Source organism: Rhinolophus sinicus, linkage group LG18, assembly GCF_036562045.2.
Source record: "Rhinolophus sinicus isolate RSC01 linkage group LG18, ASM3656204v1, whole genome shotgun sequence".
In the NCBI taxonomy this organism is placed as follows: Eukaryota; Metazoa; Chordata; class Mammalia; order Chiroptera; family Rhinolophidae; genus Rhinolophus; species Rhinolophus sinicus.
In genome coordinates, this window is record NC_133767.1 from 17,123,666 (window position 1) to 17,144,725 (window position 21,060).

Below are 21,060 nucleotides of genomic sequence, written 5' to 3' on the forward strand. Positions count from 1 at the left end.
GATGCCTGTGAAAAATAAAGGAGGAGGAAAGCAGGACTGGGCAGGTAGAGTCTTCAGTCCGTGACGCAGACGTGACACCTGTGAAATGAACGAAGGAGGGAAACCGTTCTGGGCAGGGACAGCCTGACTTTGACAATGATCAAAAAAGTCTTGGCCACCCCAGTGGGGTCCCCAGAACAAAGACTGTGCATGAGAGGAGCCCCACACTGGACAGAAATAACCAGGCCCCTGTGTCCCCACTGTGCTTGCTCAGTCACTGGCTGGGGCTGCCCAAGGTGGATCTCAAAAGCTGTCAATCAACTTGCAATCCTTGCATTTGAGTGGCAAGTTCTTTCTGGAAAGGAAAACCCACCTCCATGGCTGCCACCATGTGGACAATAGGAAAGAAAGAGTAAAAAAATCAGACCAGTGCAGGAATCTAACAAATGAATGAAGGAGTTCCCGAAAAAGAATAGAGAAAACAGAGGAGAGGAAATAGGCCATGAAATAGTTCAACTATTTATCAGAACAGACCTGAGATTTCAGATTGAAAGGGAATCCAACGACAGGGTAAAAACAGACCCACACTAAGGCCAGTCACCTGTAAATACTCTTCAGAACAGAGGGGCAAGAAGAACATTCCACAAGATTCTACAAAGCATCAAAAATCATAATGGCATCAGACTTCTCAACAGCAGTCATAGAAACCAGAACACAAGGGAGCTGTTTTCAACAGTATAAAAATTATTTTCAGCCTAGAATTCAATACCTAGACAAACCATTAATAAAGCAAGGGTAGGGCCGGCCCAGTGGCTCAGGCGGTTAGAGCTCTATGCTCCTAACTCCGAAGGCTGCCGGTTCGATTCCCACATGGGCCAGTGGGCTCTCAACCACAAGGTCGCCAGTTCAATTCCTCAAGTCCCACAAGGGATGGTGGGCAGTGCTGCCTGCAACTAGCAACTGGCAACTGGACCTGGAGCTGAGCTGTGCCCTCCACAACTAAGACTGAAAGGACAACTTGACTTGGAAAAAAGTCCTGGAAGTGCACACTGTTCCCCAATAAAGTCCTGTTCCCCTTCCCCAATAAAATCTTTAAAAAAATAAATAAATGAATAGAAATAAAGCAAGGGTAGATAAAAAGATCTCTCCAAATTTACAGGGGCTCAAAAATTTTACCTCCCATGCACCCTTTCTTAAGAAAGCTATTGAAAGATGTGCTCCACTAAAAACAAGGGGGGAAAAAACACAAGAAAAAGTAAGACCTGGGGCCTAGGAAACAGGAAGCCAACACAAGAGAGTGACAGTGAAGGGGGTTCCCAGGGCAGCAGACCTGGAGGGCAGGCAGTTCCCATTGGAATAAGTCAGAAGGTTCTAGAAAAGATTTCTTCCATGAGATGAAATTGACAGAATACCTAACATATTTGAACTTTTGAGAGATTTCTATAACTTAGAGAGAATGTGGGTTGAATTAGTCATAAACACCTAGAAAAGCAAGCCCTCCCCTGAAAAAAAAATGTTATTAAACCCAAGAAATCAAAACTTTTGTTCGGAAAAGGGAAACCAATTTAAAACTTCTGCTCTGCAAAAGACATGCTTAAGAGAATGAAAGACAAGCCGTCGAATGGGAGAAAAATATTTGCAAAAGACGTCTGATCTGATAAAGAACCATATATCTGATAAAGGACTATTATCCAAAGTATACAAAAAAACAACACTTAAAACTTAACGATAAGAAAATAAAAAACCCAATTAAAAAATGGGCAAAAGATCTGAACAGAGATCTCACCCAAGATGATATACAAATGTCAAATCAGCATATAAAAGGTGCTCAGCACCACATGTCAGTAGAGAAACCAATCACAAGAACAATGCGATACCGCGACACACTTATTAGAATGGTTGAAATCCAACACAGTGACAACCCTAAGTGCCAGTGAGGACGGGGAACAGGAACTCGCATTCATCGCTGGTGGGGATGCAAAATGGTGCAGCCACTTTGGAAGACAGACTGACAGTTTCTTTCCAAACATCGTCTCACCATATGATCCAGAAATAGCGCTCCTTGATATTTATCCAAATGAGCTGAAAACATATCCATACAAAAACCTGCCCATTGGATGTTTATCACAGCTGTATTCATAACTGCCAAAATTTGGAGGCAACCAATATGTCCTTCAGAAGGTGAATGGATAAACATATAGTGGTCCATCCATACAATAGTAATAAAAAGCAATGAACTATCAAAGCCACGAAAAGACATTGTGGAACCTTAGCGTATTGCTAAGTGAAAGAAGCCAATCTGGAAAAGTGACATACTATATGATTCCAAATGCATGACATTCTGAAAAAGCCAAAAGTGTTGAGACCGTGAAAAGAACAGTGGTCGCGAGGGGCTTATGTGGAGGGAGGGAGGGAGGGATAGGAGAGCACAGGGGATTTTCAGGGCCGTGAAACTATTCTATATGACACTGTCTGGCGGGTCCATGACACTTTGCATCTGCCAAAACCCACAGGACGTACAACACAGAGTGGGCCCTCATGTAAACGCTGGACTTTAATTAAAAATAGTGTGTCTATTAGTTCATCAATTGTACCACACTAATGCAAGATGTTAGTCACAGGGAAAATTGGGGAGATGGGCCATATATGCACTTTCTGCTCAATTGTTCTGTAACCTAAAAATGCTCTAAAAAATAAATTATATTACTGTGTTTCACCGAAAATAAGACCTACCCAGGCCATCAGCTCTAATGCGTCTTTTGGAGCAAAAATGAATATAAGACCCAGTATTATATTATATTATATTATATTATATTATATTATATTATATATTATATTAAGACCCGGCCTCATAGTATATTAAAATAAGATCGGGTCTTATATTAATTTTTGCTCCAAAAGACGCATTAGAGCTGATGGTCCGACTAGGTGTTATTTTCGGAAAAACACAGTATGAAAAATGGGGGAAAGGAAGAAATCATAGTATTCCACATAAAACTGTGAATAATGTTTCCACAACGTGTAAGTTCTACCAACTTTACCAATATTATTAAGCAACTGTATTGAAAGGGTGGGAGATAGGAAGTGTGTGTGTGTGTGTGTGTGTGTGTGTGAGAGAGAGAGAGAGAGAGAGAGAGAGAGAGATAACCCTCATCTTCCAAAGTGGAATGGATGTTGACAGGTAAAGCCTAAAACTGAAAAGAAACAGTGTAAACAGGCTATGTAGGAAATATGGAGGTAAAAATCGCTAAAAGAGTTGAAATGATTGTCTTTAAGAAATAGGAGTGGGGTATCCCCATGTTTTGTGATTCTAAGCTATGGGCATGTTTAATCTGAAGAAAAATTAACACTCTATTTACAAGGGGAAAGTGGAGAGAACAAAAAGAACAAAAGAGAGACGGGGAGGTGGCAGAGCACTGAGGAGAAGCCAACTCCGTCAGAAAGCTTTGTCGTGGGAATGGTCCTGGAAAAGGAACAAGGATGGTGCAGTGGGGAGGGAGGGGGTCCTGGAAAAAGAAATTAGGCCTCAGCAGAAGAAGAGCGTCCACCACTGAAGTACGTGGGAACAAGTGACGAGTGAAGAGCTAGGAGGGTTTGTGCTTTGCTGGTAGGAGGCGATGGAATTTCATCTGATTCATCTGTTTTCTCAGTGAGGAGGGAGCCACGTTTGGAGGAGAAAGTGGAAAAAGAATCATCCGAGACTTTGCCACTCAGAGTGGGCTGCATGGACCAGCAGTCCGCACCACCTGGGGGCTGGTTAGATGTGTAGAATCTTGCACCCACCCCCACCCCCAGATCCCTAGGAGATTCACAGGCAAATTAAAGTTTGAGAAGCACTGCTCAGAAAGTGTGGGGAAAAGCAACTAGCAGACATAGCGGGGTTGTGGGGCGGCAGGGAGTGCCCTTCCCAGACCAGGAAGTAGAGGGGTCCTGCCAGCCTAGTGTAGGACGCTCTGAGCGGTGTTGGCTGGCTCAGTGCAGGCAGAGAGCAGGTGATGGTAGGCGTTTGGCCCGGCAGGTAATACAACACGAGAGGTGGGCGCCAGAAGGTGGTTTCCAGGGAGCGGTTACAATGATGGTGGGTAAAGACCAGGCAGCACGCAGGGGACAGCGGTGGCAGATGGGAGCTGATGGGCAATGAGAAAGGGACGGGGCAGTGGATCAGTGGTCTCTATATGTGGGTACCAGATAAGTGAAGCGGATGATGCGGGAACGTAAAGGGGAGGGGCCAAAATAGAGCCCTCAGAGGGGTGAGGGGCGGGGTCACTCGAGGTCTGGGTGGGAACCTGGGAATAGCAGCGGTCAGGGAATTGGGGGGCCTTCTGGAGGCTGCCTGAAATCAACTGTCCTCCCCGCCGAGGTTTGTGCCCTGAAAATCTAAACCGTTCGTTGAGACATTCATTTGCTCTGAGTGTGGCCCGGGCGTCCGGGATTTTTAAAGCTACATTATAACTGTGCAGCCGAGTTTGAGAAGCACACGTGTAGACAGAGACCCAGCCTCAGAGAGAAAGAGACAAACAGGAACAATAAGAAAGGTATCCTGGGGTGGCATAGCCAGGAGAGCCTGACCAGGGAGAGCGGCCTTGAGTGGAGCAGCCGAGGAGGGCTGCATGTCCGGAGCTGGAGAGGAGCAGAAGGTGGGAAGGTCATGGTCTTCCCCTGGAGAACCAGAGTGAACATGTGAGCGCGCGCGTGCATGTGTGTGCGTGTGTGTGAGAGAGACCGACAGAGAGACAGAGAGAGAGACAGAACCGAGCGCCTAGCGGCCCATCGTCCGTCCTGCACTGCGGTGCAGCGGTCACTAGAGGGCGTGCTGCGCTCACAAAAATGTGTGTCCCCAGCAGGCAGCGGGTGGTCTGGCTCCCGCCTCTTTTGCTGACAGCTTCTACATTCAAAGTTCAGATTTTGCAGCCACACACCCTGGGCTGAATTCCAGGTCTCACCACTTCCAAGTCCCCGTGACCTTGATCAGGTTACCCGACCGCTGTGCAACCCAGTTTCAGCAGCGGGGAAATGGGCCCAGAGACAGGTCCCATCTTCTGAGGTTGTCAGGACGCTGAGATCAGCTTGTGAAACACAGGCCATCCTGGGTGACGGCTGACTGAGCTAATGGTGGAGAGCCTTTGCCACCACCTCTGTCTCTCTCTGCTTTCCTGACAGCCCCTCTGCCCAGGCCAGATCCAGGACAGAAATGGAGGTCGGCTTCCTCTCTTTGGTGGCAGAGCAGAGGCGGGGTTGAGGGTGGCCTCTAATGCAGGACAGGGCGGGGCCCAGGAGCCCCCTTCCTGCTCAGTATTGCAGGTGCTCTGGTCTCATCGCCAGCCTCACCTGTGGCTCGTTCCTGGCCCTGGTCTCACCTCTCACCTTCGGTCTCCCCCTCCTCCAGGTGCCAAACGACCAGTAGCTGCCCTTGCATGGCAGCCATGTCACTGCCAGGCGCCCAGGGGGTTCAGAGGGGGTGCTCCTCCTTCCTAGCCATTCTCCTAACTGCCCCTCGCCCCCCTCCTGCCAGATCAGCAAGAGTTGACCGCTTAGGCCACACCGCAGTGGGGTCTCTGCTCCCAGGTTTGCAGAGGACCCCCACACACACTGTGCAGAGCTTGCCGCTCTGTCCTATCCTTGGGCTCACAGAGGCTATCGCCCGCCCTGACTTTTTAAAACTCATTTGCTAATATTTAAAAACTCAGGGCGTTACATCCTAAGATGCACATTTCCGACTTCTCTTGAGAAATTGGAAGCTCTGGGCACGAGAGTCCCCATTCCCACATGACAGCAGCGGGCCACAGGGGAGGGAGGCGGCCGTGCAGGTGGGCGGGGCCTCTCCAGTGGACCACTGTCCCTGCCATGTCCCCATTCACAGTCCCTCCCTGCCCCCCCCCACCATGAGCATCTCAGTCTGGACCCTGCGAAGGAAGAATTGTGCCTAAAAGGGGCATGTAACGTTGCAGCGCTGGCCCAAGGTGGGCAGAGATGCAGAGATGGACAGGTGGAGGTGCCCCTGAACTGAGTGCAGAGGTCAAGGAATCTTGGGGACCAGAGAGCTGTTCAGTGTCCCCAGGTGTTGGTGGAATTCCATGGTCCAGGTGCCTAAGGCAAACCGCGCACACATACACACACACACACACACACACACACACCGCCCCCATGGTCCCATCTGTCAGCAGATCCTGGCACTTCTCACCACCCCTACTCCCAATGCCCAGTCCAAGTGGTATCTTCTCACCTGGCTGGATGCAGGAGCCTCCTTCCACTCTTGCGCCCCACACTCTGTCTTCCCCACAGCAGCCAGAGGGAGCCTATTAAAACCCAAGACACGCCTCATCCCTCGGCTGCTCAACACCCTCCAATAACTCCTACTTCTCTCGAGTGAAAGCCAAAGGCTTACGGTGGCCCTGAAGGAACTGTCCCATTACCTCACGTCTCCTCCCACACTCCATCCATCAGGCTTCTCGTCATTCCTGAGCATCCCAACCACACTGACCTCAGGACCTTTGCACTGGCTGTTCCCTCCGGCTGGCTCGCTGTACCTGCCCCCTGCCCCACATCTGCATGGCTCCCTCCCTCACCTCCGTCAAGTTTCTGCTCAAATGTGACCTGCTCTGTGAGGACCTCCCTGTACACGTTGTTCCCTCCCTGTGTTCTTCCCTCACACAAATCCCTTGAAGCATAATCCTTTATGTTGTGCTCTTCTCCCCCCACTGGAATGGATAAGGACAGGGAATCTTTTGTTTTCGTCATTGCAAACAGTGCCCAGCACATGGGAGGCAATTGATAAATATTTGGTGATTGAATGAATGAATGAATGAATGAACAGATGAATGAACGAGCATGTGAACTGGGAGCAATAACAGGACCACGTATGCAGAGCGCCTGTGAGGACTGAGTCAGATCCTATAACATGAGGGGTGTGACCAGCACAGTTGCACAGGGCCCCAAACTTGGGGTTTAGTGTTGTATGGTTGGTGCCTTGCCGTTCTTAATCATTTCATCTTAGAATTTGTAAGTGAACTCTGACAGCACGAGGGAGCATGCACCGGGGCAGTCCCAACCGCCCTGGTCCCCTGGGTGGCTTCCCAGCCACCCACTCTTTGCTCCCACCCAATCACCACTGCTGTCGCCGCTGCTGTCCTTTGTCTGGCAGGGGCCTGTGTTCAGGAAGGTTTGGTGTCAGGTGTGCAGTGGGGTGGCCCAGGGCACCTGCAAGGACCTGCGCTGGTCTCGCATGAATCCCTGTGCCCAAGGGAATGCGACATTAAATAGCAAATAAAAACCACCCTGACAGGCTGAGAGAGAGACCTGGGTAGAAAGCAAATGCTGATTTTCTGCTTTCTAAACAAGAGGCCCCCATTCTGGCAGCTCACAAATGTTCTCTTCAGGGAGCTGTTGTCATTATTCGGGACCCCACAGTGAGAGAGAAACAGGCCCCCAGCAAAGGAAAGCCCTCAGACTCCTGGTCAGGTGCTAACCTTCCAGATGACACACCCCTGCCTCCACGGTCTGGTCTGCACGTGAGCAGCAGGCTGAGCAGGAGCCAGGGCAAGTCCCGCCCTGCCTGGCCTCAGTTGTCCCATCTGTGAGCTGGGACGAGAGTCCTGCAGGGCTCCCTTCTGGCAACAAAAACGGGTGCGCACGTGTTTTGTAAACTTAATCGTGGGGGAGAAGTGTGGCTGGTGGTCATGGTTCCCAGTCTGTCACAGGGATTGTCATGTTGCTCTGAGGGGTCCCTGGGTCAGAGCTCAATGTCTGTTCGCCTGAAATTTTCAAAGGGGATCTAGCTTTGAGCCCTGAGGGGTGGGTGACAGGCCTCCATGGGGATTTCAGATCCAGGTGTCAGTAGCATACATGGCCGTGGTGAGGGCTGCAGACCCTGATGGTCACTTCAGACCAGACCCTGGGGGTGGCTGCAGACCCTGAGGGTCACTGCAGGTCTTGGGAGTGGCCTCAGACCCCAGTGGTGGCTGCAGACCTTGGTGACACCGCGAGGCACCAGGCATTTCGTTCTCTCCCCTCCATCCTGTCTGAGCCCCCATCTCTCCCCAGCCTAGAATTTGAACCATTCTCCAGGATCCACTTAATTAGCCAAGCTCATTAACTCCCACAGGCTTCTCCTCCCTACCTAATTAACTGACTTAATTAGGGCTTGCAGGCCCGGCTCCGCCAGCCCTCACTGCTCCTACCCCCGGCTCCTACCCTCCAGGGCCCTGGCTCAGCCAAGCCTCCAGCAGGCAGGGAATGGATGAGGGTGTGGCCTGGGCCCCTCCAGGCCTCAGGCCTCCAGCCTGTGTCCCTGCCCCAGGCCCAGGACACCAGGACCGTGCCCCTCCTGGGCAGCCCACAGGCAGGAGTGGAAATCGGGACAGGGAGGTGGGTGAGGAGAGGGATGGAACAGGAGAAAATGGAATCAGATGCAAGGAGAGGAGGCTGGCTTCGGACGGACGAGCTGGGCAGTGGGTGTCACGCAGGGCGTCATGCGGGGTCCCTGGTAACTGCCCTCTGGGACTCTGTCCTCACAGGGTGTGTAGGGGCCTGGACTCCAGGGACCCTTGGGTTCGAGTCCCAGCTAGTGTGTGAACTTCAAGAAACTCACCTCTGTCTCAGGCACGTAATGATTGCACCCACACCACAGCGCTGCTGGCAGGTTTAAGTGAGTTGATACGTGTAAGATGCACAGGTCTGTGGTGGTGACATCAGTGGCTGGGGATGAACAGAGACTCCTGGAAGGCAAGGGGCTGGAGATGGAGGGGAAAGCCAGCGGGTGCTGTTCCCAGGTGCCAGGGGGTGCCAGGAACGCACCCGGCCCAGGAATCCCACCAGAGGATGCAGACTGGGAGGGACCCTTGGCCTGGGAGGGGTTAGAGGGATAAGTAGCAAGAAGGGAGCAGGCCAGGGCACCTGTTCCCACTTTGGGGGTGGAGGAATCTGGCCTTGTTAGTTCAGGACCTCAATACTCCATGCCTCAGTTTCCCCACCTGGGGGAAGGCCTAGCTTGTGGAAGTACCTGGCATACCCTCAAAGCCTAATAAATGTCTAGAGATTCATCCCTGAGAAGGGAGGTGACACGAAAGCCTTTAGGGGGAGGTGCTCAGCTGCCCTTCACCACAGCGCTGGGACCTGCCCTTCACCTCCCCTGGGACCAAAGCAAAGAAAGTGGGCTGTGCTGACAGCAGGCAGGAGGCAGGTTAGACATAAAGCAGGACTTCCAGTAGTACAAGGTCTGGAAGGTGGGAAGGAGGAAACGTGTGTCTGAGCTGCTGGACAGGCTCTAGGAGGAGATGGCCAGTCAGTACCTGCCAGTGAGTGGGAAGGGCTGAGATGCGGCCCTGAATCCTGGAACGGCCCTTTACCTGCTCAGCTCAGAATGTATTGCTGTGATTAGTGTCGTATTCCCTCCCTCCCACGAGACTGGAAGCTACTGAAGGCCAGGATTCTCCACTGAGCCCCCCTTTCTATTCTAATGCCCTCCTAGAGGAGGTGCCCATTAACAAGTGTGACTGCATGAATGAATGAATGAATGAATGAATGAATGAATGCACACACACCTTGGCCAGGAACTCAGAGGTTCCTGGAGCTTAGAGAGAAAGGCAGCCAAGGCACCTACGCTGGATGCTTAGCTATGAGCCCCCCAGCTCTTCGTGTGGCCCCAAGAAGAACCACCCTTAGGGGGCGGGAGCTGGACCCCAAGAATCCAAGGACTCCTGACTAGGCTGAGCTCCTCTGAGAAACCCCTTGCACGAACGGGGACTCTGAGGAGAGTGATTATGGGGGACAGAGGGGAGAATCTTTCGTTTACCCCTGCGTTTTTAAGCCCTTTAGAAACCCACACTTATACCTAATGTAAAGAGCATGGGTTACACGTGACAGCACCCCACGTCCAAGTGACATAAGCACGACATGGACTCTTTTGGGTTACATACAGGCAAAGTGCAGCCTTCAGGCATGGCTAGATCCAGGGGCTCAAATGATGGCAGGAGGATTCTGAGTCTCTTCGCCTCTTGACTCTACTGTCTGCTGTGTTGGCTTCATTTTCTGGGAGGGTCTCCCTGCTGGTGGCAACTCCAGGCTTACATCCCACCCTCTGTCAAGTGCAATGGAAACAGACTTGTATCAGAATCAGATTGGCTTGGCTTGGGGTGCAGACCCATCTCAGAAACGATAGCTCTGGCCAGGGGGCTGGTGTACACTGATTGGTGGGGGCTGAGTCACAACCCCCCCCCCCCGCTACAGCCCAACAGGGAAGCACTGCCATCAGAACCCCTAATGAGTAAGGAAGGATATGCCAAGAATGGGGGTCCCCAAAGGAGCACGTGGGTTCATTGCTAAAACATGAGGGACATAGGAGGCTGAGTAGCAGAGTTCTACTCCTCTTGGAACAGTGTCACCTCCCTTTTCAGGGCCATCAAGGCAGCCATGGCCCTGTTCTAAGGGCTGGTCATTTGTGGCAGACACCATCCCCGCCCACAGCTTCCTGGGCGGCCCCTCCCCCTCTGCTCACACCCATGGCACTGCCCTCCCCCTGCAGCTCCCACCAAACCAGACTGGGCTTGGGGTACAATAACGTCATGTGTGTGTTGATGGGTGTCCTGCACTGTCCCTGAGAGCTCCCCAATGGGGTTCCCACCAGGTGCTCCAAGTGGTGACTTGTTTGATTATGTACCCCTGTCACTGCCTTCCTGTCTCTTCTCCACTCCCCTCCCTGGGATCACCTGCCAAGTAAAAGACTTGCTCTCCAATCTGCTAGTTCAAGGTGTGTATCTGGGAAACCCAAACGAGGACACCACTGAAGCCAGGCCCTCCAGGGATGTGATCCAGACTGCGTTTGTTTCCTCCAATTGCCTGCAGTCCTGGGGTGGCTTTGGTGACCTGTCCTCGTGGAACGAGCTGGGACTGACCACGCTCTGAGTAGCCCCTGCCTATGTTCTCGGGATTTCAGAAGATGCTACCCGCTCCCCGGGAACACGCATGGGTTGCGGGTGGAAACCTATCCGATCCTCACTCCACAACTTCCCAGAGAAACAGCCACACCCAGCCATAGGCCAGTGTGTGTGTGTGTGGGGGGGGGGGGATAGCCAAACCTACTTCCCACTCCCATGCCACTCAGGGTGAGAGATGGGGCCATACTTACATAGTTATTGGGGGTGGCTTTCAAAAGTGTAGAATCCCACAGTGAAAAAGTTATTTCTTTGTCCCCCCCCCCTTGTTTTTACAAGACCCCATTTAAAAACACGTCTACTGCATAAGTTTGAATGATTTTGGAAACAAAAAAGTGAAAGGAAATACAGAAAAATAAAAACCTATGCAGCCCCACGGCTAGAAGCAATGTTAACATTTTATCCTATTGGTGTCAGATATTTTTAAGAGTAAACGAAAAGAAGCAAGACAGAGAAGGATGACTTCCCCTCCCCTGCCCCAGCCCCATTTCCTGGACTGTGTCCCTCAGGGGCTCCCCGCGGTTGGCTGACAGAGACGTTCGCCTCAAGTCAGCGGCGGGCTTTCAGCGGCAAGGGACGTCAAAGCGTCTCCCAGGACGGGAGCGGCTCTGCCATGTCAGAAAGAAGCAGGCTGTTCCCTCTTCACACTGTACTTCCCATCATCAGTGACATCCTGCTGGCCTCGGTCACACAGGAGGGGGGGAGCTCGTCAGAACTCTTGCTGGAATGCTGTGTTTCTCACTTCAGAACAGTTCTCCGTGGAGCGTTTCAAAGCTGTGTGGCCTCCAGCCACTGCAGGCCCTGGGCTGCCCGCTGTCTCCTTTCTGAGCCTTCGTGGGTTCTGGTGGAACTCTTGGTTTTCCTTCTCAGCCAGAACTTGACCTGTGTCTCCAAGTGGCCCTGGACGCTTCTGCTCCTGGCTGTGGGCAGTTTCTTCTGTAACCTTTGCCCCAGATCGCATCCTCTTCAGCGTCCTAAACCTAATCAGCTCTCTGAGCTACTCAGTCACCAGTGCCACCAGGGTCCCAGCAATGCCCTTGGTGTGTTGGTGGCCATTGGGAGGAGGGGTTCTTCCTGTACAAGACCACCGTCATGCAGACCAACAAGCCAGGAATACCTTCTGTCTGTCGTGACAAGGAGCATCCGAGATCTAGAACAATCTCCAGATGCCATCATTTCCCCCAACATGGAGACTCAAGATGGCCGAAACAGTGTCTTTTAAAGAGCGTCGTTCACTACAGCTGGTAGAGTTACCCAAACTCGTACAGTTTGAAACGTTTAGATGCATAGATTCGAGAGGACAGGGATTCTATTGCGATTTCTTCCCATCCCCGCCCCCTCTCCGCCAGTAGCAGAAACTCTGACACATCAGTGAGTATAAAATGCAACCAAAGGGAAGGTACATAGTCATGAGGCTTCCTGGCCTCACGTGCTTCCTTGTGCGGCAACTGGCTGCCCAGTAGCGGGAGGACGTGCCAGGACTAAGGAGGGTTGTGGGCTCGAGGCGGAGGAAATCTAAGTGGAGATCTCTGTTTTCTGATGTTTCTTCTGTGTCGCTATGGAAACCATAGCCAAGTTTTATCTCTGTGTTCTGCTGTCTAAATTACACCCATCGAGACCCTCCCTGGCAAGGCTGCACTGCTGTGGATACAAAACTTTGAGCTGGCAAGACTAGGTGGTCCCTGGGTGTTTAGAGAAAAGGACTGTAGCATCACAAACACGTGCTTTAGTCCCTCTCGTCAGATACGTGGTGTTGGTTCAGACCTCGGAGAAGCAGGCCAAGATGGGGTCAGACGCACAAGCGATTTGTTGGGGAGAATGCTTGGAAAGGAAAATAGGGAACGAGTCAGAGGGCACTGGAGAACCATCAGAATGCAACGGCGCCAACATCTGAAACAGGGAAGGAAGGAAGGAAGGAAGGAAGGAGGGAGAGAGGGAGGGAGGGAGGGAGGAAGGAAGGGAAGGATAAGAGGAATTTTAGACTGCAGTGCAACGTTAAGAAAGTTTCCACGAAGCCAACAAGGGCCCTTGATCCCAGGTTGCCCATCCGAGAAGCCCTGTCTTCAAGACATCTCTGCCGTGCTCTGTCATTGGCTGGGATTAGCTAGAAGGAAGCAAAGCAGAGCCTCCTCTGTGAGCCTTGGAGAGACACCACAGCTGCTGCCCTTGGAATCGTGGTCCTTGCAGTCAGAGATCACGGTGGTGCATGTTCACGGCCACACATCCCACCCCTGGGCTGCACAGCTTCTCTGTGGATGCTGTGAGCCTCTCTTCCGAAGGGGGACACTGAAGAGGGAGGTGGGTGGTACGAATGACAGCTCCCCTCCTGCTTGCTGCACTTGACCTTGGGGCCGTAACTGGTAACCATCCTTTACCCCATCCACCATTCACTCTCAATTATCCACACCCTCAACTGTCACCTTGGCAGGTCTTGATGGGTCACCTGGTGATGTGACCCAACCCTTCAGTCCTGAGGGGGTCTAAACTCTTGGTTATCAAAACCAGTGGATCACTCCAGTGGACCCCTGGTTTCCACATTCCGGTATTTCTCCCTGTTCCCACTTTGTAAAAGCATCCCTGTCTTCTTCTAGTAACTTCTAGTAACTAAGGGTCAGTTACTGAGTATCTAGTAGCTTTTAGTAAATGATGGTCAGTTACTACTTGGTCCCAGAACACATGGAATCCAAAGTGTCCTGGCAGCAGCCATAGCTTAAATTTTAATGGGACCCTTGCTGTGTCCCCTGTTGAGTGTGTCCCCTTTGGGGACCAAGACTCACCACCCTGCAGAGCTCGCTGTGGGGGGATTTGCTCACCACATGCGTTGTGGCTAAACCTTACTGATCACAATGGAGGTAATCAAATCCCGTTGAGGATCAGGAAAGACATCCCAGAAGGTGACTTTGAACTGTGTTACCCCTTGATAACGATGGCGGAAGCATTTCAGAGCCTGATTCTATCTCTGCCCCTCTCTCGCCCTCAGTTTCCTTGCCTGTGAAAAGAGGAAAGTGCTCTCTACATTAGAATGATCTGGCTCGGTTGTTAGATACAGGAAGACAGTCCCTTCCCTCTTCCTCCCTCTCTAGCCTCCCTCTACTGCCGGCCCAATGACTCATACTCCCCCATCAGTTTGCTTGCGGCCATAAGGCCTTGCTTGAAGAGGATTAGAACAAAGTTGGGGTGAAATTTGAAACTTGGGAACGTTAGCAGGACGGGGGAGGGGTGAGAGAGGCAAGAGAGATATAGAGGAGGTAATCTTGGAGGGTAACTTGTTTGGGGAACAAAGAAGAAAGGAAAGATGCTCTAGACAGAAGAAACCAAGTGTATAAGGCACAGACAGAGGTGCAAGAAAGCAGATGTTCTAGGAACACTGGCTGAAGGGAAAAGACGGAGCCTCAAGAGGGGGAACGCAGGGGGCCCACAGGCTAAAGGATTTGAATGCCCGGAGATGGAAGTTAGTTAGCTTTTCACCCCAGAGGTTACAGGGAGTCACTGGCAATTTGATGTAGAGAAACAACCCAGTCCACGTTGTGTTTTACAGAGCTGATGATGGTCACATAGGACTTGGATTCTAGAAAAAAATATTCTAGCTAAGTCAGGAGGGAGACACATGAAGAGCTAAGGCAATGTTCTCACCAGCAGAGGTTTCATAGTGATGGCCCAGGGGCCAGATTTGGCCCAAAAGAATGTTTCATTTGGCCCATTCAGTATTTCTGAATTTGGGGAATTTGTTTCCAACATTCACGTGTGGAGGATTTTATGTCCAACTACGGATTCCCTGCTTCTGTTGAAAAATCATCTGTCCACACAGGGCCCACGATGCTTCCGTGTGCTTGGTCCACCACCCCCTATCACCTTACACCAGTCACTAATTTGTGTGACCTATAGGTACTTGCGCTTACAATCCCTGGCTCTAAAACGTCTAGAAATAGTCAGGGTCGTCGGGAAGAGTATGCTGGGGGGAGAAAACAGCCCGAACAAAGAGTGGGAAGAAATAGGGAAGGTGCAGGGTGTGTTGGGGGCTTTCTCCTTAGGGAAATTGTGGCGGGGGGCTGCATGCGTGAGGCTGAGAAAGACAGAATAGGGCCTGGGAAGATGAGCGGTCCCTGTGTCATCTCCATCTTCAACCACCTGGCTTCCTCCCAGGCCACCAATTTCATCAGCAAACACACGATGCTCCTTCACGCCCAGGTGGTGCCTCTGCACACGCTGCTCTCTAGGCCTGGAATCCCCTGTCCTCCCTTCGAGCTCGTGAGCACTGAGCATCCCACGACAATCACTGCCGTTTACAACAGGCGTCCAGAAAGAGCTCTGGGCTGGCCGTGACACCCCGGGCCCCAGTTTCCGACCTCTTCCCTGAGTAGACTTAGTTCTCTGAGGTCTTGCTCAAAATGGGATGGATGGATGGATGGAAGGACATACCGACGAATGAATGAACGCACATTTGATTGCAGAGCTTGGTTGGTTGTTTCCCTCCTTGAAGCAGACACAGGCTCCGCCCCACAAGAACAGACTGGGACAGTCTGGGGCAGTCTGGTCCCGCAGGGGCCAGGAGGATGGACCAGGTGACTCTCTCAGACTCCCCCGAGTCCTCTCTAACCTCGTTCTCGCCCCCTCGCGGGCTCTGACCTAGAAAAAACGGGGGTGGGAAGATAGAGCGGGAGCGCACCGGCGCTAGGACCCAGCGCGGGCGGAAGGCGGGGTGCGGGCGCCGCGCGCCGCTCCTTCCTCGCGGAGAGAATCGGAGCCCAGAGAGCGCGGCGGGAGGGCGCGGCGGGAGGGAGGACGCGCGCGGGTGCCAGTGCGCGTGCGCAAGGGCGCGCGCCGAGCGGGGCGGACAAAGGGGCGGGCGGCGGCGCGCGAGCCAGAGGGCGGAGCCGCGGGCCAGGCGGGCAGGTGCGCGCGGGCTGGAGGGCGGAGCCGCGATGCCGCGATGGAGCGCAGCCCGGGCGGGCGCCGGGGCCGGAGCCCGAGCACCAGGCGGAGCGCGAGCCGGAGCCGCAGCCAGAGCCCGGACCAGGCCGGGGTCCGGGACCGCAGGGCCGGGCTGCTCGTAGCGGCGGCGACGGAGGCCCCCAGCGGCTGAGGGGCTTCCTCCCAGCCCCTTGCCGGTGGCCGGGACTCAGCAAGCCCCCGCAGCCGGGGAGCGCGGGGATCCCCCACTACATCCAGGACCCAGAGGAAAGCGGGGGGGCCCCTCCAAATCCAACACCGAGCGACTCCCCAGCCGGGTAAGGCGAAGACTTCGTCCGCATTCAGAAAACAAGCGACGTTTCTACGGTACCGCGAAGACTCCCCTTCTTCAATCTGGGCCCCCCAAGACCTAGAACGCAGTGACCCTTCCTGTCCGGCATTGCGGGGCCCCCCTTCTCAAGGTCCTGGTCAATACAACTCCACACCTCAAAACACGAAGACCCAGCTCCGAACGCCCCTAGATCAGGGGGTCCTAGACACCCCCAGTTCCGGTACACAGAAACCCCGAATCTAGGGACCCGAGGACAGCAAGAGCTATCCCTTACCAGCAGGAGGCCTCGGGGACCCCCCCTCGCAGAGCTCCAGGACGGGGACAACTGAGCCCCTCGCGGCGCCTTCGCATCCCACCCAGCCCATGGTTGTGGAGCCCTGAGCCCCCTCGGGCCGGGCTGACGAAAACCGAGACGGCGCCCAGGCCCCCTGCCGCGGCGTCCCCGCGGCCCCAGCCCAGGTAAGCCGGGCCCAGGTGAGTGGCTGCAGAGGCCGCTAGCCCTGCAGGTGGGAAAGGAAGTATCGGGTGCCTACTGGCCCCCCCCCCAGCGTCGCCATGGAGCCGAGGCTGAAGGACGTCTCTTTGTGTCTCGGTTAGAGGAGCCGCCCCCTCCTCCTCCCTTCCCCCACCCCACACCCTAGCTCTGGGGTTTGGGTGCAGCTCCCGGGCCCCACTGGGGCGTGGTGGCAGAGCCCCTTGGGCGACAGAAAGGGGAGTAGAGTGTAGAGTCTCCCCCCCAAAAAAAAAAATGTAAGCCTGGAGCTGTTGGATGCTCGGTTTGGGGGGTATATGCACCCCTCCCCCCAGGGCCAGGCTGAGTTCTCAAGTGAAGTCCCTCTGCCCCCCCCAGGAGAAGATTTAGGGGTGTATATAGGTGAAGTGGCCTGTAGTGTGTGGCCCTGGGGCTTTGGGTGTGTGTCTTTGTCTGTGAAAGGGAAGGGGTGTGTTGAAGAGAATGGGTGGGAAGCCCTTGTTTTCTCTGTGACTCCACGCCCCACCCAGGCCACGGGGGAGGTCTTCACCCAGGCCATACTTTGTGTTCCCTGCAGGACAGGGAGGGGGCAAGCCCTTTCCAAAGTGAGGCGCTGGTTTCTGGAGAGGGGAGGTCATCTGGATGGAGAGCCATTTCAGGTCACTTTTCTGTCCCCACGTGCCCCAGGGGCAGCAAAGCCCAGGCTTTCCCTTCTTCCGACTCCAGAACACCTGGGGCCAAACCTCAGATTGGGTCAGTGTGTGCTGGGCAACTGAGTTGGACAGTTCTAGGTTCTCACCTTCGCTTTCCAGGCCGTACACAAAGCAGTACCCCACCTGGCCCTCACTGAGGTCCTGAACCCCAGGCTCATGGAAGAGGAGAGGCCCCAGGGACGTCGTACCCTGAAATTCTGGATCAGAGATCCCTGAGGAGGGGCTGGACAGTGCCCAGGAAACACACTCTGGGCTCCTGGGGTCTCCAGCAGTCTCTCCTCTCTGAGCCCTCTGCAGGGCTGGGTACAGGCAGCCCCGCCAGGAGTCCCTTTGTTCATTCATTCATTCAGTAAACCTTCAGCTGGTGTCTGTGAAAGACCAGGCACCGGAGGCAAGGTCCTTTCCCCCACTTCATTCTGATCCCCTTCCTGATCTTTCCTGTTCTCATCGGCCCAGGCCACGCTCAGGGGGACCGGCTAGGTGGGCCTGGTCCGGCCCCGCCGACCAGTTCTGACCCCAAGCCTGAAGCACCTGGTCCCCATCCTGCTGCAGACTCAGGGGCCGTGAGGCTGGGTGGCCTATTCCTCCTCCTCTTCTCCCCTTCCCAATACCAAGTACCCCCACCCCCACCTACTGCTGCCAGTGGCCCAAGAGGGAGGATGTGACCAGCAGGAGAAAAGGGTGGGGGTGCTTCTGGTTAGACCTCTGGCAGCCCCTCCTGCAAATTCAAGGACAGTTGAGGCCACCCCCCTCAGCACAGGCTGTGGGGGAGCCAACTGCCCTGAAGAGTAGGTGACCTTGGGCAAGCATGTGGCATCTCCCAGAGATCACGACAGAGTGAGCCACCCCTTCTGCAGCTGGAGGGGTCGATGCAAATCGTAGTGGGGCCCCGGGAAGCCTCCAGAAGTGTTCCTTCATCTCTGAAGGAGTTTGTTTCCCATAGTGGGTTCCCAGGAGCCCAGGGTCTCATCATGTGACCCACAGGCGAGGGAGTGGAGGGGGAGGCTAAAGAGCGGAGATTTGAGGGGTCAGAGAGTACGAGCTCCCCTCCTCACTAACCTGCAGTGGCTCCCTATTCAGTTTAGACTAAACTGCAGGCAAAGCCGTTTGCAGTGTGGTCCCAAACCACCTCCTGCGTGTCATCTCCCACTGTCACTCTTCATCCTCTGCTTCACCTCTGGCTCATCTCCACATCCCCTACCTAACTCCCTCCCTCCTTTCCTCCCTCCGCCATGTGCTGTTTCCCCACCTAAAAAGCCTCACCATTGGATGGCTCAGGAGCAATTCTGTGCCTCCACCTCCCCCTTTGCTCTGACCTGGGCTGGCACGGAGTGGAGAACTGCATTGGATTGGTGGATGGGTTCGTGGCTTGGAGACAGTGGCAAGTGTCTGCATGTGCTGTGAGAGTGTGTCTCCACATCTAGACCCATCTGGTCCCAATAGACCCAGAGCTCCAGGGGACGCGACCAGGTCTGCCTGTCCCCACTGCGTCAGCTTTGTCAAACCCCAGACAGAGCTCAGCATGTACAGCACATGTTGTAAAATACAGCGTCTAGACTCATTTTGTTGATCTAAACAGTGTTTTTCTCATATTTGCATTTGTTGCCAATGCTAAAAAAAAAAAATGTAGCAGTTTCACATACAGTTTTACATACAAATATTGATTTTGGGATCCTCTTGAAAAAGCAGATCATGTTGAGCCCAGGCCAGAGCCAAAGAGTGACAGTGACGCCCTTCTTTAGATCGGGCACCGCTCTCCAGCCTGCCCCAGGTGCCACCTGACCTGTTCACTCATTGACTTGACCTGCTGGCCCCTCCTGACCCGGGGTGGAGCCAGAAAGGGTTTGCTCTGTGGGTGACCTTTGTCCGTGTGTTTTGCACACGTGCGTGTTCCCTGCCTCCCCCATGGCCAAGTTAGAACGTGCACAGAGTACATCCCTGTGGGATCTTAAGGGCATCGACAGCCTGGTCCCACTTTCCACTCTTTGGCCTCTCTTATGCCCCTCTCAATGCGAGAAGGATTCGGCCATCCCATCACCTGTTTTACTTGTCCCACGTGCCCGGGAGTAAAAGCTCAAGGTCTAGGCCCAAGTCTTGCTGAAGACTCTGGGGGAGGGCTACTCCCTGGGCCTTAGTTTACCCATGTGACAGAGGAACCGGAAGCTGGAAGCAGTCCCCTTGTTCTAATTTTCTAGGGCTAAGTCCAACCTGCTCTAGTTTGGCTCAGGCAGGAGACATGGGAGCCTGGAGGCAGAAGTCACTGGAAAAGATTGACACTCTCTAAACATGAATGAAACCCGTGGGTGTTGCCAAGTAGCCTAGTTAGGCCAGGGGCCAGCACCGGCCACCAGGCACTCGGCCTGGCCCTAGGTGAAGGTCTACAGCATCCCGAGATCAAAGGAGATGGCCGAGCACCGTCGTTGAGAGCACGGGCTCTGCACTCTGCCTGGGTTTGCATCCCACAGAAGCTGCTGTGTGACCTTGGGCGAGTCACCTTAGTTTACTCACGTGGAAAACAAGGATAATGCCTACCTCAGGGTTTTCAGGGGGCTTGTGTGAGCTAAAGCGTGAAACGGGCTAGGACTGAGTCCGGCATGTGAAAAGTGCTCAGTAACTTGGCTCTTATTAAAAGGGCCGCTGGCAAGCGGGAGACCAAGCCTCAGTAAGCACCTTGCTTTTCCTGTAACACATCTGAGGAAGCCAGAGGACATTTGGTGCTGTCCCCGTGAAGGGGAAGCGGGTCATTGAGAGGCGGTCGTGTGTGGTGCTTAGGAGCGTGGAGCCTGCCTCTGCCCCTGGTGGGGTGGGGTTCAAGCCCGAGGGTCTGTGAGGGGCCTGAGGGGTGGGATGGAGGACGGCCTGGCCCTGGTTCTGCCACTGAAGCCCTCTTCCTTCCCGGCTCTGCTTTCTAGGTGCTCCGCCCGTCGCTGGGCTTTCTGCCCCACGTGGATGGGCCTCAGGCCCAGGCCTGGACCAGCACCTCCAATAGACCCAGAGCCTTCCCCCAACTGCCCCCGCATGCCCCTGGTCTCAGGGAGCTCTGGCAGTTAGGCCTAGAGGGGTCAATTAAAGCCCCCTCCCCTCCCCTGTCCACCCACCCTCCCTTCTCCCTGCCATAGCTTGGCCACAGTCTGAAGAGGGGACAGGCCCAGACTCCCAGCTCAGCCCCCACTCGGGAGCCATGTAATATGAGGGTTGGAAGGAAGCAAGGGAGCATTTTCCAATGTCAAGTGTTCCATGCCCAGCACGGGCCATCACTTTCTCACTGAGCCCTGAGAAGAGCATTAACCCAGAACAGGGATTGAGCTCAGCTCTGAGCCCCCCAAGGTTGGTGTGTAACTGGCGTCAAACTGCCTCGGTTCAAATCCCACCTCTACCATTCACTGGCTACATGACCTTGGGCAAAGCAGTTGTCCTCTGTGCCTCAGTTTCTTCTGATGTAGAATGGGAATAACAACTGCTCCGACTTCCTAGGGTTATGGATGAAATGAACCCCTTACTGGTTAAGCACTTGTAGCAGTGCCTGCCGCCAGTGTTTGTTCTTATTACTTCTGCCACACCCTGCCGGTTTATGCAAATGAGCTCATCTGGGGGTATGGTCTGGCGAGGAAGTCACTGTGACTCCCCACTGCAGAGCTGCCCTCCCTGTGGCCTTCGCCAGTCATGAGAGAAGCAGAGAACGTCCAAATGCCTCTGGGTGTTGGGATGGCACTGAGGGGCATTGCG

General features: G+C 53.9%; 1 protein-coding gene across 2 annotated transcripts in view; it reads left to right on the top strand.

The window, feature by feature from the left end:
* Positions 1-21,060, top strand: part of SBK1 (SH3 domain binding kinase 1) — a 49,361-nt gene that overhangs the window by 12,395 nt on the left and 15,906 nt on the right. The window contains exon 1 of one of the 2 annotated variants that reach the window (XM_019754731.2): positions 15,783-16,608. The exons of the other annotated variant lie outside the window; for it this stretch is intronic. The gene's annotated coding sequence lies outside the window, so the exon portion shown is untranslated. Of the gene's footprint in view, positions 1-15,782; positions 16,609-21,060 lie in introns of those variants that run through there. 2 annotated transcript variants of the gene reach the window in all.